This window comes from Scyliorhinus canicula, chromosome 11 (assembly GCF_902713615.1).
Source record: "Scyliorhinus canicula chromosome 11, sScyCan1.1, whole genome shotgun sequence".
In the NCBI taxonomy this organism is placed as follows: domain Eukaryota; kingdom Metazoa; phylum Chordata; class Chondrichthyes; order Carcharhiniformes; family Scyliorhinidae; genus Scyliorhinus; species Scyliorhinus canicula.
The window spans coordinates 71,042,176-71,062,849 of NC_052156.1; positions in this window are offsets into that span (position 1 = coordinate 71,042,176).

A 20,674-nucleotide genomic window follows, 5' to 3' on the forward strand; every position below is an offset into this window, starting at 1 on the left:
ACCCCCATCAAAGTCAAGTTGGTGGTAATGGTTAGTCCACCTCTGGTCCATTGGTGTTTCTTACCAATCTGGGCAGGCTTCTCCTGGGCAATGTCAATGCTGAGTCATGGCACCTATGTGCTGCTTCCTCTGAAGCAAGGTAAACATTCTGTGTCCTTAGTGTGGTGTGGTATTGTGAAGTGGTCATTCAGTGCCACACCCTTGGTATAGTATTGCATAGTGAGCTGCTCATTCAGCCATTTCAATGCAACTTTCATCCATGTCTGAGCCTGGGTCTTTGCTGCATGATGATAGGATGCCTCAACGGCAGCATCAGTGCTCAATATTGCCCCATGCACCGATCCACCACCAGGCCTCTGATTTCACGGGAACCTTTCATTTATGCTGGGCTTCCAAATGCCAACTGTTAATATGTGCCACTCACCTTCCCAGACCACTGCAGGTCATTAAAACGCTGCATGTACTTGAACTAGGTTCTGGACAACTCAGGATAAAAGCAAATTACTGTGGATGCTGGAACCTGAAACCAAAAGAGAAAATGCTGGAAAATCTCAGCAGGTCTGGCAGCATCTGTAGGGAGAGAAAAGAGCTAATGTTTTGAGTCCAGATAACCCTTTGTCAAAGCTAAAAGACATAGAAAGTGAGAGATATTTATACTGTGGGGTGAGGGAATGACAGACGAGTCATAGCCACACAAACCAAGGGAAAAAAAAACACTAATGGCAGTCTCTAGACAGAATTAAAGCTGTGAAAGGCCAAACAGCAGATAAACTAAAATTAGAGGTTAAGCTGTGACAGATGTAGGGGAGAAGGGAGAAGCAAAGGGGAGAAAAGGTAAGGAGAGGAGGATAAGACAGGGAGGGGGAATATATATATATATATAAAGAGAGACAAGAAAGAAATAAAACATAAAAGACGGTTATAATGAAATGGAATGAAAACAAAGGGGTCAAGGTGGGGTAGAGCTAATCATCTGATGTTGTTGAATTCGATGTTGAGACCGGAAGGCTGTAGCGTGCCTAACCAGAAAATTAGATGTTGTTCCTCCAGTTTGCGTTGAGCTCCACTGGAACATTGTAGCAGGCCAAGGACAGACATGTGGGCATGGGAGCAGGGTCTTGTGTTAAAATGGCAAGCAACAGGAAGGTCAGGGTCCTGAATGTGCACAGGCCAAAGGTGCTCAGCAAAGCGATCACCCAGTCGACGTTTGGTCTCTCCGATATAGAGGAGACCACATTGGGAGCAGCGAACAGGCCAAATTGAAAGAGGTGGAAGTGAAATGCTGCTTAACCTGGAATGAGTGTCTTGGCCTGGGATGTTAAGCATGGAAGAGGTAAAGGGGCAGGTGTTATATGTTCTGCGATTGCATGGGAAGGTGCTATGGGTGATAGGGCAGGTGTTGGACATGGTGGAGGAGTGGACTAGATTATCTCGGAGGGAACGGTCTCTGCGGAATGCTGACAGAGGGAGTGAAGGTGTTTGATGGTGGCATCATGATGGAGTCTCTCCTTTATATCAGAGAGACCAAACGGAGACTCACCCCCACGTTGGATCATCTGAAGAACTCAGGATGCAATTAAAACCACGGTTTCAGCCGGCACGGTGACCAGTGGTTAGCACAGTTGCTTCACAGCGCCGAGGTCCCAGGTTCGATCCTGGCTCTGAGTCATTGTCTGTGTGGAGTTTCACATTCTCCCCGTGTTTACATGGGTTTCGCCCCCACAACCCATTTTAACACAAGACCCCGCTCCCATGCCCACATGTCTGTCCTTGGCCTGCTACAATGTTCCAGTGAAGCTCAACGCAAACTGGAGGAACAACATCTAATTTTCTGGTTAGGCACGCTACAGCCTTCCGGTCTCAACCCTGCATATTTTTATGCAGGGTAGGTGGATTGGCCACGCTAAATTGCCCCTTAATTGGAAAGAAATGAATTGGGCACTCTAAATTTATTTAAAAAGCCACGTGCTTCACAATGGTACATAAACCTCATGCACCTCGTGACCTCCACTTCATTCCTCACTTCGAGGTTAGTTCATTCGCCTTACATCACACAGTACTCACAGGAATGAATGCCAGGATTCACAAGCAGCACCATATCACTTTAAGAGGGGCGGATTTCACAGGCAAATCTCCACCAACCAGACCAACGCTAAGACTTTTAATGGGCTTCATGGTTATGGCTGCACTGAGGAAGGATGAAAACAACCTAAGGTACAGGGTGAGCCTACAGGACAAGGCCAGTATCAGGGAGATTGGGCAAGTGCCCTCAAACAGGAACAGGAGCTGCAGGGCTAGGCCTGTACTGGGGGTTACGAGTGGGGTAGATTGCATTCAGACACATTACAGAGAGGAGGTTTTGGAGGTTGAACAGTTTAATTGGCCTTAGGGTGGAGATGGGTGGGGTGCACACTGACACAGGCATCTCGACTTCAAAATATTCAGGGGCTAACAAACAGATATGCAGCAGAAGTAAAACAAAAGTAAAACAAGGAAGGTGGTCAATCCATGGTTTTCAAGGGAAATTATTTGATCCAAGAAGTAGCATAAAAATTGGCCAAGAAAAACACCGGGTCTGAGGATTGGGAGCTGTTTAGAATTCAGCAAAGACGGACCAAGGGATTGATTAAGAGAGAGGAAAATAGAGTGCAAAAATAAGCTTGCAGGGAACATAAAAACTGACTGTAAAAGTTTCTATATATACGTGAAGAAAAAAAGATTGATGAAGACAAATGTAGGTCCCTTACAGTCAGAAAGAGGGGAATGTATTACAGGGGACAAAGAAATAGCTGAGCAACTAAACACATACTTTGGTTCTGTCTCCACAGTACATTAGTGAAAGTTAATGCTATGGTACTGAAGTTAGGTACAAATTTTCTATCAAACCCACAAATGCCTAGGAACCTCATAAACTCCTGTTTCGCTTTGGGAACGGGGAAATCTAGTGACGCTCTTACCTATCCCATAACGCATCTTAGGTAGGTCACTTTTGCTTTAGCAAACTCTCTTTTGGCCAAATTGATGACTAAATTGGCCAACTGCAATTGTTTAAATAACTCTTCAGAGTGTCCTACATGCTCCTTCCATGTGTCATTCAAAAAGGCCATGTAGTTAGGCACCCTTGGCATTACTTGATGTATGAGTCATTGAAATAAAATCCTTACATTGCAGAAGGGGTCCATTTGGCCCATCGAGTCTGCACCAATCCTCCGAAAGACCACTCCACTCAGGTTCGCCCCACCTTATCCCTGTAATCTAACCTGCACATCCCTAGACACAAAGTGGCAATTTAGAATGGCCAATCGTCCTAACCTGCGCATCTTTGGACTGTGGGAGGAAACTGGAGCACCTGGAGGAAACCCACACAGATACGGGGAGAAAGTGAAAACTGCACACAGTCACCCAAGGCTGGAATTGAACCTGGGTCCCTGGTGCTAACCACTGTGCCACTGTGCCACACTGTAGCTGGTGCATTTTTAAATCCGAATGACATCACTTTACACTGATACAAACCCCATTGGAGTCAGAAAGGCAGATGTCCCTTTGGCCCTGGGTGTTAAAAGAACCTGCCAATACCCCTTTAATAATTGATTTTTGAAAGGCATGAGGCTATCAACACAGTCCTCCAACCTGAGGATCAGATATTGATCTATTTAATAATAATAATCTTTATTAGTGTCAATTGTAGGCTTACATTAATACTTCAATGAGCTTACTGTGCAAATCTCCTATTCGCTATACTCGGGCACCTGTTCAGATACACTGAGGGTGAATTCAGAATGTCCAATTCACCTGGCAAGTACATCTTTTGGGACTTGTGAATGGAAACCGGAAACCCACGCAGACACGTGGAGAGCATGCAAACTCTGTACAGACAGTAACCCAAGCTGGGAATTGAACCTGGGACCCGGGTGCTGTGATGCAACAGTGCTAACCACTATCATAGTCATAGATATAGAATTTACAGTGCAGAAGGAGGCCATTCAGCCCATCGAGTCCACACCGTCTCTTGGAAAGAGCACCCTAACCAAGGTCCACACCTCCACCCTATCCCCATCACCCAGTAAACCCACCCAACACTAAGGGCAATTTTGGACACTAAGGGCAATTTTGCATGGCCATTCCACCTAACCTGCACATCTTTGGACTGTGGGAGGAAACTGGAGCACCCGGAGGAAACCCACACACACACGGGGAGGATGTGACTCAAGCTGGAATTGAACCTGGGACCCTGGAGCTGTGAAGCAATTGTGCTATCCACAATGTTACCATGCTGCCCGTTTTGGAAATGACATTGACCTTCCAGTAGTCTATAGAGAACCGGGTTGTCCCATCCGGCTTAGGTACTAACACAACCAATGATGCTTTTCTGAGCAAACTTGGCAGAAGTGTTTATACCTTGGAAGTGATAAGAATGCTTTCTGTCTCTCTCTTGCTTGAAGTGAATGACCCACTCTATTGTTCTGAAAGCAGTAGGCCTAGCACATCCTTTGTTGTTAACCTGAAATGATGTTGAGGCTACAGAGAAAGTAGACAACATTGCCAGAGAGAACCATCCCAAGCCTAGAAGGAATAAGTACCAAAACAAAACCCTGAACCTCAGAAAAACATTGACTGGAAGTCATCCCAGTGCATTACCGATTCTCATTCTTCTATTTTTATCAATATTTTATTTCCCTTTCCACCACTCTTTCTCCTCTGTGTTGTTTGTTTGTGTGTATATGTAGAGAAAGTGGGGTGAGTTAGGAATGGGGTTGGGAAAGGGGTAATAGACAGTTACATTTTCTGTTTGTTTCATTATGATATTGTACATAATAAAAGGTTACTTGTGTTATAAAGTTACAAACCTGGTGACTGTAGTACATTGAGCTCAACTAAAGACCTCGAATGTTTTAAATAAAATCAAATTTAATTGTGTTGCAACTCTGGGTCAAGTGGGGTTGGAATTGAGCACGCATTAGCCCAGGGTATTGTAACAACAGACGCTGCCAGACCTGCTGAGATTATCCAGCCTTTTCTGTGGATAGGAGAACACCTCTGCCTCAATTTTACACAGCCAAGAATAAACATGACATGGCTTTGCAAAGCATGTGAACAAGGTTCAATCCACAAGCATATTAAAGTTCAGACATCACAGATGTCGATAATGAAGGCCTTGGGAGCTTCACAGAGGTGCCTGTGAAAGAAAGTAGAGATAATTTGTGCATGGCAGCTGAATAAAAACAGGACGGTACACTCACAGTAGTGTTGACTCATGGATGAGCAGGTACAAGATCCTCATGTAGGTGCTTTCTGCTGCCCTCACTATCACCGGAGGTACGGTCCATATCCCCTCTGGCCAGTTCAATGGCACGATTTTCAAAGATGTGGAGATGCCGGCGTTGGACAGGGGTGAGCACAGTAAGAAGTCTTACAACACCAGGTTAAAGTCCAACAGTGAAACAAACCTGTTGGACTTTAACCTGGTGTTGTAATACTTCTTACTATACGATTTTCAAAATGAGCGACAACTTTGAGTTCCGCCATTCCACCCGTTGCACCCTGGGCTTTTACCTCTTAAGGTTTCCATGCTTGTGCTACATAAAGACAGATGGAGAGACTGTGAGCCAGACAGATGGCAGGGCTGACGCTAAGGATACCTGACATGTGTGGGTGGTGAGCGGAGTCATGGACAGGATGAGGACGTAAGCTCCTGATAGAGATGAGGCCTAATGGATATGCAAAGGTATGTGCATGAGAGTGGGTGGTGATGTCCCTTGAGCTGGCAGTGAGTGAGAGCCTTGTTATTGTGTGCTGGGCAAGTGAGTGTGTGAGTTGAGAGTGATGAGACGGTTGACTTATCCTGGCAATAGGGATGAGATCATTCAACTTCTTTTTGCGCGAGATTGCTGACCACTTTGTGGGCGGTGTTAGTACTGACCACCACTGCCACCAGGACCTCCTGTGGCCATCACGGGGGGTAAAGGATATAGCTTGGGGGCTGCTGTCCACTTCCTTTTGGGACGAAGTGTCTGTAGCAGTACTGGATTAGAGATATTGAGAAAGCTGTACATCAATGCTGTACAAATGTAGTGCCCAGAGCCAGGAACAGTTGGGCGGACTGCGGGCGGGCAAAGCAGAGGTCACCCACCAGCGATCTGGCATATTTCCCATGCAGAGGTAATTAATGAGGCAGGAAGCAGGCGATACGGTGCAAAAACCCACCACCGCGGTCAGCAGGAAATACACCATTTTCCACACTTGCTCTGCACGTACGGCAATGGGGGGAAAATCCCACCCAATAGTTCAGAACTAAATCCATTGTCTCCTTTCACCTTTCTTTTTTCATTGATCTTCTTTAGTCATTTGATTGGAAACAAAAAAGAAAGCATTAAGCATCAGATCTGGTTCAATGCTAACTTTGCCTGAGTAAGAAGGTTGTACAATTAAAACAATCTGCACACGTTTGTGCACATAATCTGGGCTGAGACTTGAGTGCAATAGTGATGGAGTGGTGCCCAGTTGGAGGTGCCGTCTTTCAATAAAAAACCTCGCAGATGGATGTAAAGGATACCATGGCATTTGTTGAGGGGGAAGATGTCTCTCATCTCTTGGCCCATATTTATCCCTTAACTGACATCACTAAGGCAAAATAACTGGCCATTTTTCTGATTGCAGTTTGTAAATCTCTGAAAATTGACTGGCATATTTCATAACATTACAAGAGGGACTACATTATAATAGTGTTCAATTGGCTGAGAAGCATTTTGGTCCTGAGGTCATGAATTATGCTAAATAATTTCAGAAGAATAAAGCAATTAGGCTAACAGTCTGACATAAAGTGGGCCGGGTTGGCATTTAATGCTAAATGCTTTCTCACCTTCCAGATGTATGCCATGATTCATCTCATATTGCCTGCTGACAACACTACTTCCATGGCAAGCACTCTGGTCTATCACAGGAGATACAGAGGTCTGAAGATACAAACATCCAGACATAGGAACAGTTTCTTCCCCACAGCTACTAGACTCCTCAACGACTCTCCCTCGGACTGATCTGTTCCCTGTAAGAACACTATTCACGATGCCCTATGCTGCTCTTGCTCATGTAACCAATCACTGTTTGTCGATGTACCATTTCCAATGTACTCTGTTGATTATTCTTTTTTTGTCGACTATGTACATTCCCTTGGCAGCAGAAAATTACTTTTCACTGTACTTCGGTACATGTGACAATACATCAAATCAAATCTACTCCTAACATTGGCAATAATACAACATCTCAAAGCACCGCACCACCTTCAATCCTTGATTGGATTAAATGACCATGTTAGGGATGTAACACAGAAATCACAATGTCTCTACCTTGGAAACTGCAGCATGGAAACATGATGGGTAGGATTCTCCGTTGTCTGACGCTGAAATCAGGAAAGGATTGGGTGGAGAATTGGTCGTGAGGCCAAAATCGTGGCCGGCGCCGGGTGGCCGCCAGAATGCCATGCTCCAAAGCCTCGACAGTGGCATCAATGCATTCTACCCCGCACCTACAATAAAAACCATCCACATATCATTAGTGGGCCTAATCCAGTATTTTCCAGGGCTTTTGTGATGCTCAGCCTCCGCCAGGAGGAATTGCCGACAGCGAGTTTCACTTGTGATTTCATAAATTGCGAAACAGCTAATGTGGCTGCTGAGGGAGAGTGAGGGATGTCCAAAAAATTGTCCAATATCACTATAGTGTGCTGACACTGGTGCCGCAGGCTGGAGGGCTTCTGCCAGGGCCAGGGGAGTAGCAGAGGATGGCCTGGAGGTGGGCCATGGTGTTGGGGTGGACAGACATGGAAGACCATTGGTGCAGCCTGCAAGGCTGCCATGCGGCTGCGCACGCTGTTGACTGTCCACTGTGATGTTAGTGTCATATAGGTGTCTCCTCAGGCCACCCTCCTAGGTACCCTCTGGTCCCAGCCGAGCAATCAACGGGATGGGCTCGCTCTAGCACAACCAAAGCCATCTTGTTGACTGGAATGAGTGTGTGTGGGGAGTGGAGTGCTGATATGCAGCTGCAGCTTGACACCGTCTCGAGTGCCAATCCCGACTCCAGCATATCCAACACCGTTTCTCATTGGAATTGTTCATGTTCCACGTGGCACCAGTGCTAGCCCATTAAGGGTTAATGAGTTGCTCCAATTTTGCTGTCCAAGCATCAGCACTTAGTCTCTGAAACGGAGAATCCCGCCCAACGTTTTTTTCATTTTATCCATTCAGGGGATGTGTTGGCGGGGCCAGCATTTATTACCCATCCCTAATTGCCCTTGCACTCAGTGGCTTGCTCAGCCATTTCAGGGGGCATTTAAGAGTCAACCACATTGCTGTGGATCTGGAGTCACATGTGGTCCAGACCTTGTAAGGATGGCAGATTTTCTTCCCTAAAGGATATTAGTGAGCCAGATGGGTTTTACGACAATCAGTAATGGTTTCATGATTATCATTAGACTTTTAATTCCAGACTTTAAATAAACCTGAATTCAAACTTCACCACCTGCCATGGTGGGATTTGAACCTGTGTCCCCAGATTACTAACCTGGGTGTCTGGGTCACTAGACCACTGACTAGCTCCATGGTTAATGGGAAAGGCAGGGTTAAATGACAATAATGGAAGCAAAAGTGTGAGGAGAGAACCTATGTGCTTCAGCCATCATGAGAATGTAAAATTACATTTCAGAATGTGATTTACTTAACTGAGCAAACTGAAAACAAATTGCTTTGTTTCACCGGAACAGCACTTTTAAAAATTTCCAAACAGACATGTTTTCATATTAATAGAATGACAGCTTGTTTTCACACATACCCAGCAAGAAGCTAAAATCCCACAGCTGTCACTCCCCAAGTACCATATTGTTCAAAGCCTTGTCCAGACGACTAGCTGTCAGGTTCTCTCTCTCTACCAGCATGATTATAGTTTGACAGCTGCTTTTCAGCGAAGCTCATGTGGGTGAGAATGGCCGGTACATTTCCTGAGGGGGCCCATTCACCTCTGTAACTTTGACCTGGACAGCAGGTAATTACCTCATACTGGAGCGGCTGACAAGCAGAGTGTCGGCGAGGAGTCAGAACAGAACAGCCCCATTATTACTTCCAATTTAATATCACTGGAAGTGTTTGTTCTTGATATGTATATATATATATATATAGAGAGAGAGAGAGTAAAATCTCTGGTGCTCAATTCATTCACTTTGTGGGGCTTGTTAATATATTGCATGAGTTCCTTATTCAAAATCTTCTCCAGGGAAAATGAGGGATTTGCAAAGTGTTGAAAATATCAGATTACCAATACAATTCCAAATTAATAATTAACATTATCAAATTCTGAACTAACACCCAATTTCTTTTTAATGTAAGGTTTCCATTGCGGAGCATCATAGCTCTCATAGTTTTGTGGTTTAAGTGGGCGTGACATAGATGAACGGGTGGGGTTGGGGGTGGGTGAGTCCTAGTTAGCTGTCAGGAGTGAGCACGGAATGGCTCAAGAAACAAAGGAGGGAAAAAATTGAGTAGAAGGAATGTGAAACTGGTGCAATAATTTACTCTGATTAAAATGGCATAAATCTTTTCTTTTAAAATTTAAATTACCCAATTATTTTTTCCAATTAAGGGGCAATTTAGCATAGCCAATCCACCTACTCTGCATATTTTTGGGTTGTGGGGCCGAAACATACGCAGACACGGAGACAATGCGCAAACTCCACACGGGCTGTGACCCAGAGCCGGGATCGAACCTGGGACCTTAGCGCCATGAGACAGCTGTGCTAACCACTCGACCACTGTGCTGCCCCAAATGGCATAAATCTAGTTGAAATTCCAAGGACTACTCCAGGACTCCATTGGGTTAGGTGATGTCATCACAGTCAAGAGTTTGGTTGCTCTCGGCAGCCCAGGAGTCAGGTTGGCTTTGCCCTTCCCTACACCAGAACATGTGGGTGTGGTGGGTCAGGTCTCCCTGGTACCGTGGCTTTGCCCCTCCCTACCCCGGCAATCTCCTCCAGCCCTTCAATCCTCTGACAGATCTGCATTTCTCCCAATCTGGCCCCTTGACCATTGCTGATTTGAATTGCTCCATCATCGAAGGCCATGCCTTCAGTCATCATGGCCCTAAACTCTGGAATAACCTCCCGAATTCTCTATTTTCTCCTTTAGGATGTTCTTTATATCCTACCCCTTCGACTAAGCTTTTATCTCCTTCCATGGCTCAGTGTCAAACTTTGTTTGATACAGTTCCTGTGAAGCAGCTTGAGAAGGTTTACAATAAAGATGCTATATAAATACAAGTTGCTGTTATTGTTGAAATCAATGATCAAAGACACATGGAAGCAGCTCCGAGGAGGGAAAGCTGGAGGTGAGGAACAACAGGGTTGGAAATGCTACCAAGAGATCATATATTCCTGGGACATCACTGGGTTACAGTCAGCGCTTGGACTTCCAAATTTTTTATAATTATTAAATAGACACTTGTAAAAATAGTGATAACAACTCGTTAATGCTGAGGAAAATCATCTTTCTGATCTCATCGATTCATTTTTCATATTATCATTTAAGATCCTACCAGCTCATCTAATTTATTTTGTAGAGGTCAGAAAGAGGCCTCTCCATATATTCCCACGCTGTAGAGATTGCTCCTTTTTCACTTTGATGTGGAGATGCCAGCGTTGGACTGGGGTCTTACAACACCAGGTTAAAGTCCAACAGGTTTGTTTCAAACACTAGCTTTCGGAGCACTGCTCCTGAGGAAGAGTCACCTGAGGAAGGAGCAGTGCTCCGAAAGCTAGTGTTTGAAACAAACATGTTGGACTTTAACCTGGTGTTGTAAGGCTTCTTATTCATTTTGTTATGGTTCATTCTGTTTTACTTGAATTCATTCCTGTTACCTCCTCTCTGACGTTTGAACTCTTTTACAGTCTGCTGGGTAGACAGTATCTTGTGTGAAAGCAGCATAGATTCGGTGGTTGGAATTTTCCTGCTTGGGTTGAGACCCCGAGAGTGTGGCCATTTATGCATTACAAACCATTCCCCCAGCCCCACACATGCACGGGTGATAGCATTTCTTTTTATTTTAAATATTTTCATTAGAATTTTCCAATTTTAACAATTCAACAATTAGACAAAAAAAAACAGATTACAGAATGGGATAGTTCTTATGTGCAAATTACATGTTCCCCTTTCATCAACCCTCCCCACTCTCTTGCTCTCCTTTCCCCCCTCCCCTCCCCTATTGCTAATCGGGCTCCATCTTGGCCCCTTCTGCCATCGTGTGTTGTCGTCTTTCTTTCATTTCGTAATTGTTGCGGTTGCCCCAATGGCTTTGTTGGAGGGGTCTCCCTGGCCACTCCCTCTCTCTTTTCCCAGGTTCCCTCCTGATATTTCCCTGGGTTCTTTCCTTGCTGCCCCCCCCCCCCCCCCCCCATTTCTATCTGTTCTGTGAGATCCTGCCTCCCGTCATTGGTCTCCTGTCTAATCTAGTGACTTCAAACAGACCTTGGAACAGGCTGATGAATAGCCCCCACGCTTTGTGGAAGCCCTCGTCCAACTTCCGATGGTGTATTTGATCTTCTCCAGGTGGAGAAATTCCGACTGGTCTGCCAGCCAGTCAGCAGCTATGGGTGGCTGATATACCTTCAATTCACTGAGCGCCAGAGAGAGCAAGTGAACAGTAGGCTTTATTAGTCATGAACTTGTCTAGCCAGAGTCAGTTGTACAGATGAATGCCGTCCACAGGCGGCCGGTCTATATACGGCCCCAGTGAGGGCGGAGCCAGAGGCGGAGCCATACCGGGGTTACAGTCCAGTACCTGGAAGCAGTTCATATCACCACTTCCAGGTCATAGGTCATAGGTTACAGTATCATGCATGCATTATGGTGAATACATTCACCACGGTGGTGTTGCTGATTGCCAGCCGAGCAGGATTCTCTGGCATGCGATTAAAGAAACAAAAGCAAGGCCCTCGTCCCCATATGTAGTTCTGGCTGGTCCAGAACCCCAATGAATGCCACTCTTGAGCATGACTCCATCCTCACCCCCACAACCTTGCCCATTGCCTTTAAGAAAGCTGTCCAGGGCCCGACAAGTCTGTGGCAGGCACAGAACATGTGGGCATGATTGGCCGGGACTCCTTGGCACCGTTCAAACTTGTCCTCCACCTCCAGGAAGAACCTGTTCATTCGAGTTCTGGTTAGGTGTGCTCTGTGCACCACTTTAATCTGCATGAGGCTTAGCCTTGCACAGGAGGAGGTGGGGTTGGTCCTACTTAGTGCTTTGCTCCAGACTCCCACCCATTTCCATCCCTAGTTAGTCCTCGCATTTCTGTCTTGCTCCATCTAATGGTGTTCTCGCCCTTTGTAAAAGTTGTCCGTAAATGTCCCCACAGTTTGCTTTCTCCATGCTGTCCACATCCAGCAGTTCCTCCAGCACCGTGTCTCTCAGGCCCTAGGGTACGTCATCGTATCCTTGCAGAGAAAAGTTTTGATTTGCTAATGTGAGAACTCCTGTCCGTTCAGTAGCTCCAGTCTCTCCATTAGCTCATCTACGTTGCAAGTCTGTCCCCCATGTAAAAGTCCCTGATCACTAACGTCCCCCGCCCTGTCTCCACTTCTTAAAACTGACGTCAAGCATAGCTGGTAGGAACTTGTGGTTACCGCAGATGGGGGCCATGGAGGACATGTTGGTTAAGCGAAAGTGTTGTCTCATCTGGTTCCAAGTTTTTAATGTTGCCGGGGGGGGGGGGGGAGCGCTGTTATAGCTAGGATCCAGAGGGCCATTCCCTTACAGGATAACTCCTGCACCTAACCCATTCCATGCTCGGTTCCCTTCCCCATCCCCTCACTCTCTCTGTGGCTGTCCAGTGGTAGTATTGCAAGTTCACAAGGGCCAGGCTGCCCATGTTTCTTCTCCTCTGCAGTGTAGTCTTGGGGATTCTTGGATTCTTCCACCCCGCACACACACAAACGGCATAATCATTTTATCTATTCTTTGGAAAAAGGTCTTCGGGATGAAGATCGGTATGGATCTAAACAGGAAGAGGAACCTTGGCAGTACGTTCATTTTGATCTTCTGCGCCCTCCTGGCCAGGGAGACTGGGAGTGCGTCCTACCTCTGTAGGTCCTTTTTGACTTCCTCCACCATACTCGTCAGATTCCACTTGTGGATCCATGGCCAGGCGTGAGCTATCTGGCTTCCCGGGGAGCAGAATTTTCTTTGGGCTAATTTGAATGACAGACCCTCCAGCTCCGACCCTCCCCCATTTGGGTGCACCGGGAATACCTTGCTCTTGCCCAGGTTGAGTTTGTAGTGCGAGATGGCCCCAAACTCTTCCAGGATCTTCATGATTACCTTCAAGCCATTCTGCAGGTTCAAGATGTCGAGGAGCAGGTCATCCATATAGAGTGGGACTCTGTGCTCTCTGCCTTCTCTTCGGATGCCCTTCCACTCTCTCGCATCTCGCAGAGCAATTACCAGGGGTTAAATTGCCAGTGCGAACAGGAGCGGAGACAGCCGTCATCCCTGCCTTGTGCCTATGTGCAACTGGAAGTATTCAGAGCTGGTGGTGTTGGTCCGAACGCTCACCATGGGGCATTATACAGGAGTTTCACTCAACTCTCGCAAAGGCCTTTTCTGCATCCAGGGAGATGATCACCACTAGTGTTCTCTCCCTGGGTGCAGTTATTATTACATGATGTTCGCAGTTAGCTGTCTAACCTTGACAAGGACGGTCTGGTCCTCTGCGACCACCTCTGGTATGCAGTTCTCCAGTCTCTTGGCCAGGACTTTCGCAAGTATTTTCGCATCTACATTGAGCAGCGAAATGGGTCTATATGAACCGTATTCCACCGGGTCTTTCATGGGGATCAGTGATATAGTAATAATAATCTTTATTAGTGTCACAAGTAGGCTTACATTAACACTGTAATGAAGTTACTGTGAAAATCCCCTTGTCGCCACACTACGGCCCCTGTTCGGGTACACTGAGGGAGAATTCAGAATGACCAATTCACCTAACAAGCATGTCTTTCAGAACTTGTGGGCAGAAACCAGAGCCCAGAGGAAACCCACACAGACGCGGGAAGAATGTGCAGAGTCCTCACAGACAGTGACCCAAGACACTGTGCTACCTTTGTGTTAGCGCAGGAGGCAGGGTTCCCCCTTGCTAGTGAGTCTGCAAACATCTCCTGTAAGTGCAGGGCCAGAGCTGGTGCAAATGTTTTATAGACGTCCGGCGTGAATTCATCGGGTCCCGGATCCTTCCCCGCCTGCGTGGAGGTGATGCTCTCCATGACCTCGCTCAGTCCTATTGGTGCTTCCAGCTCCCTCCATCTAGCATCCTCCACAACTGGCATGTCCACTACATCAAGGAACCATTTCATCCCTGAGTCACCGTCGGAGTCTCAGAGTTGTACAGTGCCTGGTAGAAGGCCCAAAATGCTTGGATGACCTTTCTTGGTTCGGCTACCAGTCCACCTGTGCTATTTCCCTCATGGCTGCCTGCTTTATCAGCTGGTGAGCCATCAGGTGGCTAGCCTTCATTCCGTGTTCATAAAAGGACCCTCGTGTCTGGTAGAGTTGGTGCACTGCTTTCCTGGTGGATCGTAGGTTAAAGCCCATTTGCAGCTTTTTCCTCTCCGCCAGAAGCTCTATGATTGGGGCCTCAGAGTATCTTCTGTCGATCGCCAGGATAGTGACGATCAGTGCCTGCCTGGCCGCCCTCTCTTCCCTGTCTCTATGTGCCTTGTCGGCTACAATCTCTCCCCTAATCACTGCCTTCAGAGCCTCCCAGAACGTGGCAGGTGAGACTTCCCCATTCTGGTTGTTAGTGATGTACTCACCTCTAGCCTGTGATGTTTTCTGGCAGAAGGCCTTGTTGGCCATGTCCAACCTCCATGTGGAGCGCTGGGCACGGCCCGTCTCCAACCTCACATCCATGTAATGTGGAGCGTGGTCGGAGATGACTATTATGGGGTATGTCACTCTGACTATTTCTGGAAGCACCGATTTCCCCACTGCATATAAGTCGATACGGGTGTATACCATGTTTACCGGTAAGAAGAACATGAATTTCCTCTCACCGGGGTGTAGGAACTGCCATGGGTCCACTGCCCATATCTGCTCCATGAACTTTCCCAGTTCCCGAGCCAAGCCTGTCTTTTTCCCAGTTTTGGGGTTTGATCGGCCGGTCAATGGGTCCTGTACACAGTTAAAGCACCCCCCCGCCTCCCCACCTCCATGATCAGTCAGTACGTGTCGGTGTTGGGGATTTCTGCCATGGTCTCTTTATAAAGTCAGTGTCATCCCCAGTTGGGAGCGTACACATTTACCAGGACTACCGGGTCCCAGTCTAGGACACTGCAGACCCTGACATACCATCCCCCTGGGTCCGTAACCGTCTTTGTCACTATGAACACTGTCCTCTTGTTCATAAGGATAAATACACCCCTTGCTCTCGTTCCATAGCATGACTGATACACCTGTCCCACCCAACCCTTCCTTACCCGCAGTCAGTCCTTCTCCCTCAGGAGCGTCTCTTGGAGGAAGACTATGTCGACTTTCAAACTCCACAAATGGGCGAATACTCTGGATCTTTTCACTGGGCCGTTAAGTCCCCTGACATTCCAGGGGATAATTCTGGTGGGGGTTTGCCCCCCCCCCACTTCCTGCGGGATGAACTATACTTACCTGGTGGACACGCTCCTGCACTCCAGGGTTTCCCTTTGCACAGGGGGCACCCAACATGGCCGCCATCTGTGTGTACAGCATGTTAATACGCCCCTGCACTTTGGGTCTCCCTTTGTCCAGAGACCCTCCAAAGTGGCTACTTGCAGAGCCATCTTGTTCCCTCAACCTGCACCTTACCTTCTGAAGCCAATTTGAAAACCATCCTCTCTTATTCTTGTGTTTTTCTTGTGTTCCCCCTTCCCACCTCTGTCCCCTCTGCTACCACCCCTCCGTGTCACCCCTTCCTATCTCACCACTTGCACTCCCCATCCCTGCCCCTGTGATTCCCCCCCCCCCCCCCACTCCCCCATTAATCGCTTCCTCCCTGCCGGGAGGTGCGCCGCAGCCCCCCTTGTTCTCATACTTCCTGCGCTAGCTTTCCCCACCTCCTGGGGCTGATCTTACCCCTTTACTGTGACTGCTAGATTGTTGTTCCCTCTTCACCCTCTCCTATAATCTGCACCCTTTCCTGTGGTTCAGGGTTAGGCAGTACTGTTCCGCACAAACATGGTATAAGTCTATCATAGTTCTTGTCTCAATAAAAGCAAATTACTGCGGATGCTGGAATCTGAAACGGAAGAGAAAATACTGGAAAATCTCAGCAAGTCTGGCAGCATCTGTAGGGAGAGGAAAGAGCTAACGTTTCGAGTCCGATGACTCTTTGTCAAAGCTAACAGACAGAGAAAGTGGAAAATATTTATACCGTGGAGTGAGAATGAAAGATCAGTCATAGCCACAGAGGGATGCCCCCACAATGGTCTAACCCGCGATCGGGGCCACCGATCCGCGTGAGAGCCTGTGCCGTGGGGGCACTCTTTTCCTCCACGCCGGCTGCTGTCAACCTTCGCCATGGCCGGCGCGGAGAAGAACCCCCTGTGCATGCGCTGGGATGATGCCAGCACATGCTGGCGCTCCCGCGCATGCGCCAACTCGCACTGGCCGGCGGAGGCTCTTCTGCGCCGGTTGGCATGGTGCCAAGTCCTTCGGCACCGTTTGGCGTGGCGCCAACCCTGCTGGCTCAACCCTAGCCCCTGAAGGTGCGGAGGATTCCGCACCTTCCAGGCGGCCCGATGCCAGAGTGGTTCACGCCACTTCTTGGCACTGGTATGGCCCACCCCACCTGTTAGGGGAAAATACCACCCGTGAATGGTCAAACAGCAGGGAAACTAACATCAGAGGATGAACTGTAGATGTGGGGGGAGGGGAAGGGGGAAGCAAGGAGGGGAAAAGTGAAGTAAAGATGGATAAGAAAGGGAATTAAATATATATTAAGAAAGAAATGGTAAAAGACAGTTAAAATGAAATGAAAACAAATGGGTCGATGTGGGGTCGAGCTGATCATCTGAAGTTGTTGAATTCGATGTTCAGGCCGGAAGGCTGTAGCGTGCCTAACCGGAAGATGAGATGTTGTTCCTCCAGTTCTTTTCTTTTTCCCCTTTTTCCTTCCTCTGTTTCTCCATCAGCGCTGCCTTGCCTGCCCCTTGTCCAGGCCGTTTGTCCACACAAACTTGTTCGCCTCTGCCAGGGCGTTGAAGTAGAATTCTTTATTTTGGATCATGACCCAGAGCATGTCATATTACTTGAAGTAATATCTGTTAGTCAGTTGTTTATGCCGAGAAGTTCTTAACTTTGATGATGATGAATACTCAAAGTCGCCAGTGGTAACAAATAATTTATGGAGTAATTAATCAACTTACTTGTGAGTTCGATTCTTCAATACTTTTACTAGCTATTGAATTAAACAAGATAGAATTAGATTAAACTATGAATATTATATTTGTACTCTGAACTAACTCTACACCTCTGTCCTCTAGTCACAAGAGAGCGGGAAAAAACAGATTGAGCCTGTATTTATATCCCCTGTTAGTGTTGCCCTCTCGTGATCATTTGACTGCACTGACTAACCATTAACCCTTTATGTATATACATAAACAGAGAATACGACAGAGCCTGGCTGGGAACAGCATTCCAAACTTCATTCCATTCTTGTACAGGGCCAGGTTGAATTTGGCCCTGCCCTTTGCCAGGTCTGCCCCGATGTCCTGGTAGACCCGGATTCTATGTCCTTCCCAGTTGCTCACCTTTGTCTGCCTTGCCCATCTTACAAACTCCCCCCACAACCCACAACAAAAACAAAATAAGAAAAGAAACAGAGAACCTCCCCCCACTGTCCCCGCACGCCCCCCGCTGGAAGTACATAAACATGTCGAAACCTAACAGCCCAAATTTCACCTGCAGTTTCTCCAGCTTTGCAAACCACCCCTCCAAAAATAAATCCCCCACTCTCTCCAGCCCCTCTCCCTCTATGCATATAACGTGGCATCCAGCCTTGCCAGCTCAAACCAGCAGTTGTCACAAATGGGAGCCAGCTTTGAAGCTGCCCCCAAGTTAAAATGCTGGCTGAGTTTCCTCCATATTATTAGCGTAGCCACTGCCATTGTATTCGTTGAGTACTTTGTGGCGCCAATGGAAGTGGTGTTGTTACCAATGCCCCCAAACCTGTCCCTCTACTGACCCCAACTCCATCTGAACCACACCACCCCAACACCTTTTCCGCATTGGCTGAACAATAATAGTACAGCACATTTGGCAACGCTAAACCCCCTGCCTGTCTCTCTCCCTCTGAAGCACCTCTCTCTGAATCCTCAGGACCTTCCCTGGCCAAATAGAACCGGAAACAAGCCTCTCGACCTTGCGGAAAAATTACTTGGCCAGGAAAACCGGGAGACACTGAAATAAAAATAGAAATCTTGGCAAGGTGTTTATCTTAACCGATTGAGCCCGACCCGCAATGATAGCGGCAGTCTATCCCACCTCTGCAAGCCCGCCTTACCTCAACCCACCAGTCTTGTATATTTCAACCTCTGAAGCCGCTCCTAGGCCCCTGCAGCCTGAACCCCGAGGTTTGAAAACTCGTCCCCGCCAACTAAAACGGCAACCCCCCACTCCGGTTCCCCACCCTAATGCTCTAGCCACAAAATATCCACACTTCCCGATGTTCAACTTGTAAACGGAGAAGGCACTGAAGCGCTGCAAAATACACATAATAATCCCTATAGATGACCCTGGGTCCCTAACGTACATATAACCTATTCTCCACCCCACCTTCAACAATCCCACTCCACGCATTTGGGGCCCTCAATACGGCCAACGGCACAATTACCAATGCAAACAACAAGGGAGACATCGGACACCCCTGCCTCGTACCCTGACACAACCGAAAAGACCTGGAGCTCATGGTGTTGGTACAAACACTAGCAAACAGGGCCGCATGCAGCAATCGCAGCCACAACACAAACTCAGGACCAAACCCAAACTTCTCCAACACTGCTAAAAAGTACCTCCACTCCACACAGTCAAAAGCCCTCTCTGCGTCCAATGAAACGCTATGATCTGTCCCGATCACCACATTCAACGACTCCCACAAAATCGAGGGTGAAACCTCCCTGTTATCATTATTTTTCACAGACTCTCATATGGCCCCCGAAATCCTCACACAAATCCCAAGTCTGATAGAAGCTCCACATCTAAATGCCCCCCCTAATACGCTGCCGACTTATTTCCAACACCAAGTCCACGCAATGTGGGGCATGGTCTGAAATAACCACCGCCGAGTACTCAACCTTCCTCACCCCAGCAAGAAAATTCCGACTCAATAAAATAATCAATCCTCGAATACACCTTGTCTACCAAAGAAAAAAACGACAAACTCTTCTCCCCAGGGTACGCAAACTGCCACAGATCTGCCTCCCTCGTCTCCTCCATAAACGTAGACAATACCGTTGCCATCCCAGCCGGGACCAATGATTTGGGCCGAGAGCGATCCGCCTTAGGGTCCAACACACAATTCATATCACATGCCAATATCAATTGGTGGATGTCCAAAACCAGCACCGTTGCCTGCAACCAGGAAACACGTTCACTAGAACCATCTGCTTCTCCTCTAATGCCCCTACTACCATCATGTACCGTCCATCCTGTTCAAGTATAACCCTCTCCGCCCGGAACCAAACCATCTTATTAATTAAACTTGCAAACCCCCAGGCTCTGCTGTCAAAGCCCGAGGGAAACACCTGGACCACTCAGGCTTTCCGGAGCCTAGTGTGGTCCTGTACCCACATGTGAGTCTCTTGTAAAAACACCACATCGGCTCCCGGACACTTTAAATGAGCGAGCACCCTCGCCCTCTTTACTGGTCCCCCCAGGCCGCGCATGTTTCAGGTGACTAACCCGATCAGGGGCCTCTCAATCCCCTCACCCTCGAGTCAGCCATTATCATCGTGATGCATCATACCTTCACTATTAGTTCCTAGGCCCCAGACCCACCTAAGATGGCGCCTGCCCCACCCAAAGAAAGGAATACCCCCTAGTCACTGATAGCTCCCTAACCCTCCCCCCCCCCCCCCCCCCCCCCCCCCCCCCCCGACCTCGACCCTCACTCCCGGCCGACAGACTGCCTGCCACCTCAAATAATCCCCTCCCAAACAAACCCTCCAGACTCATTGAGCTTTGCCAAACTGAACAGTTGTAGCCCCTCCCCCCACACCACTCTTATTCACTAGCCTACCTCTTAATGCAAGGTGTCCACGCGCCCAGAAACAGCCAAACCAAAGGCCCTTCAACCCCATACCCATACTCCCTACTCCCATGTTCCAATGACACATTCCCACCTTGCCTCCCTCTCTCTCCAATTACGATGTCAATCCTCCCATGACCATAGTCTCCAGGAAAAAGAAAACATCCTCCAAGAAAAGAAAGGAAGAGCAAAAACATAACAAATTATATTGCACGTTACCGTCACGCCAGCACAACTTGTACATACAGAAAAATATCCCACCAGCCCCCCTCAAACCAGTGCTAGTCCGTTTTCTTTGAGGAAGGTCTCAGTCTGCTCTGGCATGTCAAAATAATGATCCCTCGAGTCCAGTGTGATTCTCAA